This window comes from Belonocnema kinseyi, chromosome 1 (genome assembly GCF_010883055.1).
Source record: "Belonocnema kinseyi isolate 2016_QV_RU_SX_M_011 chromosome 1, B_treatae_v1, whole genome shotgun sequence".
Taxonomy (NCBI): Eukaryota; Metazoa; Arthropoda; class Insecta; order Hymenoptera; family Cynipidae; genus Belonocnema; species Belonocnema kinseyi.
Window position 1 is genome coordinate 39,540,879 of NC_046657.1, and position 12,664 is coordinate 39,553,542.

Consider the following 12,664-nt stretch of genomic DNA (forward strand, 5'->3'; position numbering starts at 1 on the left):
GAAGCGCCTATGACAAAGCCGCTGAACGCGTCCTCGGGTTGCGGATAGAGGGTCCCTGTACCAAGGGTTTCTGCTGAATATGGTTACGAATATAAATAGGCAATCGCGGACAACTGTCCAGGGATGGTCCACAAGGAACTAACCCCCAAGCGGAGGTGTGAAAACCGTGCCGAAAGCTGAATGGCACCTGGGTGAGGTGTCTACAACGGTGACTCTGGGATACCGGGCGACCTCTCAGAGTTCGCAGCTTTATCCTTTGCATGCGGGGCTCTACAAGGATGAACGAACCCCTTTCCCTAGCTTCTCGTTGAAACAACAATGACAATACCAAACATAGTTGTAGTAAGTGCGGTTCAAAACAACAGAACGCGCAGGGCTCCCGAAAATGGGTCGGATAATAATGCCGACCAATCTAGAGCTGGGAACAAGCTAGAACAAGCCGGCAACAGAGAAAGAGAGGCGACACTAAGACCAACCGCGGACAGGCATCCAATAGATGAAGAGCGATGCTTTACAACCCGGAAAAACATGAACACCAAGTTTTCTCTCAAGCCTAAAGATCTGGCTGAAATGGATGACGAGCTTCGTGGACATTTTTCCGGAGAATCCGACCTCTGGGCTATCAATTATTGTGTGTATAATGCAGCGAGAGCTTTGGCCGATGCGAACCGTAAAACAAAACCAACGGCTGATCATAAGACCAAAAGACGAATGCATCAACTTGCCATAAAGATAGGCTGGGCAAGACAGTACGCGTCCCGCATTCAGTGTGTGATTGACTACATCACATCTGGCAGGAATTTTACCGCCAAGGTTCGAAAGTTCGCGCGAACTCCGGACCCGTTATCACTCACTTAACAAGTTAAAACTGCTGACCATCAGGCAGCATATTGTTGCGAGAATATGGATACTATCTGACGCTAAGAGAAGTTTAGAGCGGAGGGAGAGGTGGGTCAGAGAAAATCAACAGTTTCTCTCTGACCCATCTCGACTCTTCCAAGACCCTCCAGTTACTGTCGAACACACACCCAAACCAGAGAAGGTCGAAGTATTTTGGAGAGAAGTCTACGAAGTTTAGCATAGACTGAACGAAGACTTAGAAAATATAAATAGCTTCAAGGAGTCATGTGTTGCCCTCATAACACCTGATAAAGAATGCCCACACACTACCGAGAAGGTGAAAAAAGTATTAAGAGGGATGAAGAACTATTCCGCACCGGGACCAGATTGTATCAAAACCTTCTGGTGTAAGAAGTTCTCTTCAACCCATCAGCATTTTGCCCGTATTTTCACCTCATATTTGAAGTCAGAAGAGCCGATTCCAGACTGGTTGGTGGAAGGGCGTACAGTAATCCTGCCGAAAATAGGCAACTTAGCTGACCCGAAGAATTACAGGCCAATAACTTGTCTGAACACACTTTATAAGATATTCACAGCTATCCTAAATGACAGGATTGGTCGGGCAATTGAACGTGTGTGGCAAGAAATGTAGGAACAATGAGGCTCAAAGAAAGGCGTAGCCGGATGTCAGGAGAACCTGCTCATCGATAGATGTGTCTGCAAAGATGCAGCATTCTACTAGCGTGACCTATCGATGGCCTGGATTGATTATCGGAAAGCTTTCGATTCGACCTCTAATAGACTTATCATCTATCTTTTGGAAATCTCAAAGGTTCATCCGCAAATAGTTGGGTGCATAGAGAGATTGATGCCGCTTTGTAAAACCAGATTTACTATCTCATCTGGAAAAAATCATGTGACAACTAACAAGGTCACCTTTCAGAGAGGTGTCTTTCAGGGCGACACCATGAGCCCACTCCTCTTTAGCCTTACATTATTGCCACTATCTCTAGCACTCTGCCATTCCGACGGGTACTTGTGCGGCAAACCTGCAGATCTAAAGTACAAGGTCGCTCATGTATTTTTACATGGACGATCTTAAGATCTATGTTAAAACAGAGAGCAACTCCATCTAGCTCTTGGGATTGTCGAACGATATACTAAGGAAATTGGAATGGAATTTAGGTTAGACAATTGCGCTAAGGTTTATTTGAAGCGAGGAAAACTTAATGCCATCCCTGAAGATCCTGAACTCATTAATAGAAGCGCCATACGACACCTTTGCGCTGGAGAGACCTGCCTGCCTAGACTCTCGACCCTAGACGCTTTGAGACTCTTTTAGCAAATTCTTTGGAGATAATGCAGTAGGGCACCACAACTGCGATCAAGAACACGTTGCGATAGAAAATCCAATTGAGAAAGTCTCTAATACTGATATTAGGGATATCAGTTGAAAGTTAAAAAACAGTCAGGCTGCTGCGAAGACCGTGTGCGTGACGTTTACATCGTAAAAGTAACATTGAAAATGAGCAAATTCGTTTTATAATAATTTTTACATTATTTCAGAAGTGATATTTGCAGAAATTAATAATATATCATTTAATTAACGAATAATATTTTTTCGGATTTTTGGCAAGAGAATTCTATCATACTACTGTGATGTGTCGATTCTTAATTTTATATTTTTTGGAACCAAATTATTTTTTTTAACAAATATTTTTATTATACTTAAGCATTTTTTCTCTAGGAAGAAAGTTTTTATTTTGCAAAAAAATTCGATTTAACTGTAAATTTAGTTAGTCATCGGAATACGCAGCCGAGCCGGCACGAATCTCTAAATCCTGATTTTAAATTTGATATATTATTACGATGTTCAATATATATTTTATTTATGAAAAGCAACGTTTATCTTCTATTTTTTCATCTCTTTTCTTTTTTTCAGAATTGCTGTAACTCTAGTAAATTTCTACTTATCAAAAAAGGCTGAATTTTTTTATAGTTATTATTACGAATTTCGCAAATACGGTCTTTAAACATGTAATCACACCAGTAAAACCTTTAAAAAATACAAAGTCACTGAGGATTCAAACCCACCTGTACTACCTATAATAGTGTTTTCTACCGCTCGCTCTAATTTTTTTCGCTATCGAATCACGTAGATCTTGATTAAAAAATCTCAGCCAAGTATTTTAAGATAGCTTCGCGTCGTATTGAGAATTTAGCTTTAACTAAGTTTAATGACAAAAAACGATTTTCTTTGGTACAAAAACCTGCATAAAACGCGCATTTTTCAATGTGATCTATTCTATTGTAATAATTTCTAATTCAATTATAATAGCATTTCATTTATTTCAAAATAGCCTCAAAACGTGTTGTCCTTGAACATGCAAAGCGTTTAAAAACGATCTTAAAGTAACAAAAATTTTGATAACTTCAATGGTAACAAAATTATTTTCTGTTCTACAGAAACCTCCATAAAATACATAGTTTCTAATATGTACAATTCTTTTTTTATATTTTTTATGTCCGCTTGACATGTAGATTAACTTTTCTATAACATTTCAAACACCTGTGTGGAAATAGCCCGGGTTGGCCCTAGTACACCAAGGCCTATGGTCGGAGACTCGTCGGGCTATGTTTGCTTTTAAGAGCCTAGCCATGCGCTGGTTGGAGAATCGCTAGGCAAAATGTATGTCAAAACCCCAGCCGGGGGCTGACTGGGCCCTGATCGCGCAAATCTTATGATCAAATGCTCAGACGGTAGCTGGCCGGGCGCTAATTCACAATAATAAAATTGTTCATCTTTGTTTATAACTGAATTACTTTCTTTGATTTAATTGAAAAATAGATCTGTATGCAAATCTAGAATCGTGATAAACGTATAGTAAACATTTTCAAAAAAAGATTACAATAAAACTATAAATTAATGACGGCAAAACACATAAAGATATTAAATTTATAATTAATTGAACTTTTATAAACTATTAATAATAAATTCTAATTATTATAAAACCTAATATAAAATATAAATGCAAATGAAAAAAGCCTCGAAACAACGAGTTTTTTGGCGTGATTTTAAAATGACCTCTTGCAAATTTCAAAATTTCTGAAAAATATGTGACTTAAACTTTTTTTAAGAGAAGAATTATAAGTTCCATCTTTATAAAAAATTGCAAATGTTCAGAAAAAATTCAAATTTTACATCAATCTTAAACGTTGTAAAATAGTATAAAACACCTAAAAACCAAACCTTCCACGAAAGTTAAAAAAATTTTATTATTAAGAAATTGTCAACATTCACGATCGAATTTCTGAGTTCCGTCGTTAAAAATTTTTAATGTTAATAGAAAATTACATTTCCTGTCATTGTAGAAAGTTGTCAAGTAGTCTACAACCGTAAAAAACAAATTATCACACAAGGAAAACTAGTAATCGATTTGAATTTAACCCGGCTTTAAATTTAAAATAACAATTTCTAAAGCAATGATTGGAAATATGTAGCAAAAAATTAATCTCAAGTTGAAATATTACCTTTTTCAAAAAGTTCGCGATACTTTATTATTTTTGTTAATATAAAAATACTTCTAATTCAGAAGAAACAAAAATTCTGTAAAGAAAAGTCGAGTGCAAGAACTTTCAAGTTGAAAGTGATTGATTGTTACAGCGTTTGGCTGAAACATATTTTTTTGCTTTATCCCTAAAAGCTTAAGTTTCTTTATGTAATATTTGTGCGATTGTCAATTTCTTTAACCATTCTTTTATAACATATAATAAATTCTTAATTTAACATTTTTAATTGTTGCTATTGACTTCCTTTTCCTTAAATATCTTGGTTTAAAGAGAGGGGCACAAACTGTCTAATATATTAAGAAATTGAATAATAGTATTTTGAAACATTTTTAGGGTAATTGCTTTGATTGCTTTTTTAACACTTTTTTTACAAATCACGTAAAAATTTGTTCACCATCAAATAAATTCTGATGATCTTTTCAATCTAATTTATCAACCCGTGGCTTGAATCGCTTTGTTAAAAGTAATTTAAAAGTCTCCAATACTCTAGAGAAATGTCTATTATTTATCAAAAAGGATCGCTTGCTTTTTTGAAATACTTTTTCATGGAATTAAGGAGACTTCGTCTAGAGACTATGTTTCAAAAAAAAATTTTTTTTCTTATTATTCAAGAAAATTTCCTAAACTCTCTGCAGACTTTTCTCTCCATTCATAAGTCATAGAATAGTCACTGAAAATTTAAGATATTTCTTTTTTCCGTGCAATACATTCTCATAATGATGGTAATATAATAATTCATGATTTTTAGTGCGATCAAACATTTGAATTTTCGATGTATTTCACGAAAATTCATACAGTTTTTACAATAATCTTGCAGATCTTTCAAAAAGCAATGTTTTTATTCTCTTTACTTTTTTCATATCGTGCTGTGTTTGACTTTAAATTTTCATTTTTATTTTTTTCTGTACATTCTCATCCTAATGAGGTTTTAGTTTCATGTTTATTTCTTATGTCTGTTTGCATTTTCATCATTTTTAGGCAATTTCTTTACAATATTTAAAAATTCTATGTACGGCTATTTATAGGACTCGGAAACTACAACAATCTATCCTTATGATATTTTTTGATAAGAAGAAAATGATCCGTCATAGCATTTTCAAAATCCAAAAAAACACCTACAAAGATCTACAAATTTTTCATTAACTACTGTTTGATAGGATGCGTATTTTTTGGTTTTAGACGTAGACAACAACTTTAAAAATAAAATAATTAATGTTTTAGAAAAACGACACAAAAGGCGAATAAATTAGTGCATATAATGAATGGTAATAATATAAAATCATTGAAATTATGTACATTTTTCAAGGGGGCTAAGAATTAAATGTGATACAAAATAAGTGACAAATATTAAATTAATCATTAAAAATAAGATTTGAGCTTTATTTTGCAATATAAAGTGCAAAGCATGAGATAAGTTATGAGAATGTGCTAGTTAACGCCGAAGCAGTTTTAAAAAATGAGTATTCTATGTCATGAAATTACGGATGTCGATGAATTGACCTTCGTGACTGGCCTATTTTTTGAAGAAGGTTACAAACATATTTTTTTGGAGCACCCAGCATTGATGATTCATCAGTTATAGTAGACAATATACAAACTTGCCGCGTAAAAAACAGCGTCTCTGAAACCCAAAAGATTTTTAAAACATTGATTCTTATAGAATCTTAATACCACACATCGAGAATGTTGAGGCGCAGAAACAAAAAGACCACGACTACAGTGCACACTTCACAATCTGATGGAGCACAAGAATATTCATTACGAAGATTGTGAATCGAGTTGTTTCCTATTGCATTGAGACGTTCCTCCTTGAATTCAAAAAGATGAAGGTTTTCCATATCCTAGTCTTATCTTCGGCGTTCATTCTCAGTTGTATTGGTAAATATAATGATATATTACATCTTAAATTATAAGGAAATTTTTAAGCTTCACGCCACGCTGAAAAGTACAGTTAGAGGTGTCCCACTTGTTAACGTGAACATATGGTACATTCCCAGATGTGCGGAGATACCCTAGCCAGAATAAACACGAGAGAGGATGAGTTTCGCGACAGCGCAAAAGCGTTTTCGGCAGTGGTTCTCTGTCGCATACGCGGAATCCCTGCAGCTTCCACGCCGAAGCGAAACTGGCTACTTTCATTTAAGCCAGCTCATTCTGAAAAGGCACTCTTCTTATGTTTATACGCATTCCTATTTATTTATTTGTATTGATTAATTGGCAAAAAAATGACAGCCTAAAAGTTTTATTTGGAAACGAGGCGTATAATTTTTCCTTTTCTTCAACATTTCACCAATTTTGTTGACTTGTTTTCAAAATATATATTTTTAACTCAAAATATAGCAAATCTTTTTTTGCTTTATATTTAATTTTTATGTAACAAATTCAATTATTTCGGGTTGTAAATTTCAAAAATCTGTTTCAACGAATTCGTCTTTTATGGCTTGAAAACTGTATATTTTCGATGAAATTTTTTGCTTTATTCATTGAAACATGTTTCTTGATTTAAAATTATACCATGTTGTTATATACTAGTATTATTGTCTTGTATTCAACAAATTTTATTGAAAATTAAAATAATTTTTGGTCAAAATATCAACTATTATACTTCTTCTACAGAATTAATTTTTTTCCAATGATTCATCAGCTTGGTTAACAATTTAAATATTTTGTGGAAAAGTCATCTACCTAAATAACATATTAGTGTGGTGTATAAACTCTACAGCTTCATTTAAATATTCAAAATGTAGTTTTCAGTTTTCACCGTGTCTGTGAAAACATATTATTCATAACTAAGCAAATCTATCTGAATTTTCAAAAATTAAGAACATTGATATGTTTTTATACTTTCATATTCTTAAAAGGAAAGCATTCAATTTTCGTTTTCAATCTGTATTCTTAACAAAAAGTGTAATACACAAATGATATTTGAAACAAAAAATATTTTAAATAAACATAATTACGTCAAATATAATTGAATTGATAGACGTGTTTAATCAAAATAGACGGATCTCCGAACAGTACTATCTTTAAACAGAATATAAGAATTTGCAAGAAAATACTAAACTTTTAAACAAATTGCCAAACAGAAAACAAATTTCGGCTGAATTACAACTTTAAGGGATTAGTAAAAAATTAATATTTCTTTTTCTAGATATAGAAACACATAATTTCGTTAAGATTCTTCAGAAAATTAACAAAATATAAATATTTAAAATGTCGGAAAAGTATGACATTTTTATTTTTAAGGATATAAAAAAATTTATTAAAAATTCGAATAAGTGGAAATGACATTTAGAAATTTTAGAGGTTCAGCAGATAGATTTAAAAATTGTTAGAACTATGCATTAAAAAAAGGTAGAAAAAATTTTCAAATATGAAAAGAGTGCCCTGAACTCTTCTAGACATTTTCGAATTTCGTAGCGATCTTCCAAAATTTGTTAATACCGTTTTGAATTTTCTTCATAAATTAAATTTACAAAACAATAAGTCATCAAAAATATTTCTTGGTATGTTAAGATTTTTATTTTATTTTTTTAAAGCCGTTCTAACTTCTTAAAAAGCTTTTGACATTTTTTTCACCCCTTAAAAATTTATATATTTTTTTAAGTTTTGGGAATCTTATATGCCAATTATTTGTTAACCATTTCCAAAATCGCTAAAAATGTCCAATTTTTATTTAAAGTAAGATAATAGTTATTTCTTGTTAGAAAACATTCCTTTTTATAAAAACTGTTATGGTTAATAGTAAAAAACTATTAACTAAATAAAAACTTTGAATAATTCTCGAACTTGGCTTTTTCTGAAAATTTAACTTATTGTCTTCTTTTCAATTGAATTGGGTTAATATTTATTTTAATTTAGCAAAAATAATTGTTTAAACTAATTAATAATACTTGAACAATTTATTGTTATTTTCTCGTGAATTTTTCTTCAAATTAATAATAACATTTATTATTTGTGTCTAGCTAGGATCAATTATCCACTTACTATAAGTGATAAACCTTGACAGCCTTTTAAACCCCCTTTAAAGTTACCTAATTTGTGGAAGGCCCTGGAGAAAAAAGTCAAGTAATTAACCAAAATCGGCAGCTGCTAGGTTTCCTTTCGAACTTTTTATCTTTTCAGTTACAAATTTGATTATTTCTTTAAAAATTCAACTGTTTTGTTGAAGATTCGTCTCGCGGGTTTAAAAATACAACTATTTTTGTAGAAAATATATTTTTTGTTTATAACTTATATTTCAGTATTGAAAATTCATTAAAATACTTCTTTAAATTAAAATTCTTTTTTCTTGAAGAAAAATCCAACTGTTTTGTTAAAAGTTATTTTTCTTTGTTTGGGGGTTATATTATTTTATTTAAAAAATTTCGTTAAACTACTTTTTTAAGAAATCAACTTTTCGTTGAAGATTTATGTTTTCATTTGGAAATTCGTATCTGGTTGAAAGTTTACCTATTTTCTTGAAAATCGCTCTCTTCTTATTGTAAATTTACTGATAAATTAATTATTATTGAAAGGATTATTAATTATTTATTTATAATTACTGATAAATATTCGACTAGACCAACAGTAACATTTTTTATTAAAAAAAAATTGAAACGAAATTATTTAAGCAAATTCCTTTTGTTTAAATAATTGAAAATAAATTACCTAATGTTAGTAAATATTCCAATAGACTAATATTATTATCATTTATAAGGAAAAACGAAAGAAAAAAATTATTCAAACCAATTCCATTTGTTTGAACAATTAAAAATTAATGAGCTAATGTTATTGAATATTCCACTAGACTAACAGTAATAATTTTGAGGGGGAAAAAATAAATTTTCGAAAAGGAATATTTAAACAAATTCCATTTCCTTAATAAATTAAAAATTAATTAACTAATTATAATAAATATTCCATTAGACGACTATTAGTAATTTTTAATAGAACAATACAGGCTCCGAAACTTTCCCGTCATATTTTTTTAAACCCTAAAAAATTATTCCAAAAACTCAAAAAGTGATTTTTCCTCATGCATTTTACATGGGAAACTTCAATTCGAAACCGGCACCTGTTAAAATCGAAAAATAAAAAATTAGGAAATTTCTTTTTTCGGACTTGGAATGAAATTGGGGGGATCGTTGCCCTCCAGAGAATTAAAAGCCTTTTTGAGCCACCCTACTGTATCATATTCCATTATATTATATGATATTGTATCATACTTTGTAGTATTTTATCATACTGTATGATGTTTTACCATACTGCATCATATTATATCATATTTTATAATAATGTACTGTTATAATGTTTTTTAATATTATATTATTATATCATATTTTTCTGTTGAACAACACCTGTATATTCATCCATTCTATTTTTTATTTTGCTTTTCACGAGTTAAATAAAAATAACGCTTTCCATAAAAATGTGTTTTATATACAATTTATAGGTTTTTTGTAATGCTACATGTAAGGTGACTTTCCAAACATTTTCCCAACGTCTCGTAGGGAGATGGAGGCACCTTTGTGATTGGTCGAAGAAATATTATTGGTTGAATCCCTTTCCACTGTTTTGAACTTGAAATGAAATTTTTCATTATTTTTCATTATGATTATACTTGATTTAAATTTTCGATTTTTCAAGAAAATTCAAAAGTTTGTTTTGATAATCTTGTAGGGTATTTAAGAAGCTATATTTTTCTTCATTTTTATTTTTTAATATCCTGCACTATGTGGCATAACATTTTGATTTTCTTCTTCTTTTAAATTTTGTAAGTGCTAAGATATCTTGCAGTTTTTTCCCTTACCAAAAAAAGTCATTAAGAGAATTTTTTTGAGTATTGTGAATAACTATACGAAATATTTTTTAGTCTTAAGAAAAGGACCTTTGCTTTAAGATACTAAGTGATCAGCCATAAGTCCACGAAAGTGACTTAGCCTTAATGTAAAACTCGATTTTACAAGGTCAGTTACACCAGCCCCCGCCCACTCTTAATTTTTGGATTTTTCTATAGCTCACTGAATTGCGCCCCAAATGCGCTCAAATGCGGGTGGGCAGCGTAACCCTTCCCCCGCCCTATTTGAAAACTCTAAATTTCAATCACACGATTTTGAAGATCTTTAAATGCGCTCAAATGCGCTTATATGCGACATAAAATTTTTTCGAAAATCTTGAAAAATTTCTTACGATATGGAGGTAACAAAATTTTACAATCGTTGACCAACAAAATAAAAAGTTTTCAATCCGCATTGATCAAGTGACTTTCCTATGGGGTTTCAAATACGCTCATACGCGCCACTTTTAAAAACGGCAAGAAACCATAATCAACCCCCTCATTACCACTTATTACGATCCTCTATCCGATGATATTTCCATATGAATTAAATTGCGGTACTCGCACCCACCGTCCTGTACGTTCGCGAAACCCAGAGATACCAATTAAGAAATAAGAGTAAAACTAAATTGGTTCGCAAGCAATTCCGGCACAATGTACGCGGTAAAACGCTAATGGGCATAGTAATGGGAGGATTCTCAAAGAATGTAATAATTATTTAATTAATACTTGGCTAGCACAGTTCGACGATCAACATCAAAATCAGTAGGATCAAGTTTGATGAATTTTGTATATATCAGCAGTCTTTTTACAGAATCATCAGGAGCGCCAGGAAACAACTGGAACCTAACTTCTCCTGAATCTAATGAGTTGACTGATGCGGATATAGCAGCCCTATTCCATGATTGGAAATCTAATGAATATACATATGGCGATGAGTTTGGACAACATACCCCTATGCCTCCGTCTCCCGCACCACATACTAACCAGAATTATCAACATATACCAAACCAACACCGTGAGTTCAAAATTTATGCATTTTGTGACAAATTTCAACAGATTTTGACAGAAAATTCTTTTCTTTGTAAAAAAAATTCTTTTTTCAAGAAAAATCCAAGTATTTAATTTTCCGTAAAAAATGTAATTTTTTTTGGAGATACATCAGGTGAGTGATAAATTCATAAATTCATCTTAATTTATTATTTGATCGAAACTTTTATTTAAGTGAACCCGATTATACATCATAGCCAATACAACGTTCACCTCTGGATGCTTTCTTAGAGCTACCGTCAGCCACACCACAGGTTTTTAGTTGCTTGCTTCCTGATAGCCAATAAAGTTTCTTACAATGCAACAGGTCTTTGATAAAGCCGTCTTCTGAGTTGTTGCCAATAACCAACTGACTCCTAAATGTTCAAGATGTTTAGCTCATCTCGCGTGCACATTGCCTGTAGCCGAAATCACAATGAGATACATGGATTTATAATTCACATTCCTCCATGCAGTATTTGTTTTATGTCATAACTTGCTATACTTGTGGATCCTTTTTGTATAGGTTGACTGCATCCATTATTTTAAGACTCGTAAGTTTAGGGCAAGTTATTGATGTATAATGCCTGCTACATGATTATGTCTGTGCGCATGTTCTCTCTGTGCCATTACGCGACAGCCATCAATAATGTACTCAATATATTCGTTAGTATCGCTACATAATTGGCACCGGTTAACTGCGTCTTGATTTAACACATGTTTGCGATAATTCTTGGTGCTGAAAACCTTGTCCTCTATCGCAATGACGAATCCTTCTGTCTCTAGATACAGATCACCCTTTCTTAGCCAAATATTGGATGCCTCACTGTCCACTTCATTTTGATCTAACGTTTTGGGGTGCTCGATATGGATGGCTTTCTGCCTACATTTCATTTCTGATTACTCTGTGCTTTCTGCCCTGATATTCAAGGCCCCATCTGAGAAAAACTGGCATATGTGTCGCTTGTCCTGATTTTGTTTGCCGAATTGAAAAAAACTCTTCATAATCAATCTTAATCTTATATTGAAGGCAGTCTTAAGGCTTGTCTTAACTATCGTATGCTGAATACCCTTAGATTCAAAAATACCCAGATATTTATATGATCCTCCTGCAGCCATTGCCTCGATGTCATTTTCAAACTCATTCCTTAACTCTGCGGTCCCTAATTCCCCTCTGATTAAATGCACTGTTCTACATTTATCTTGTCCGAACTCCACGTGGATGTCATTGGAAAACTGCTTTGTGACATCGATCACTTGCTGAGGTATCTGGGTTAAACTAGCGTACAGCTTCAATTCATGTATGTAGAGAAGATGAGTAACTTGTTGACCATTCTTATTATCATGAATTCTGAACCCATGAGACATACTGTTTAGTGTTTTGCTCAATGGTTTCAACGCTAAACA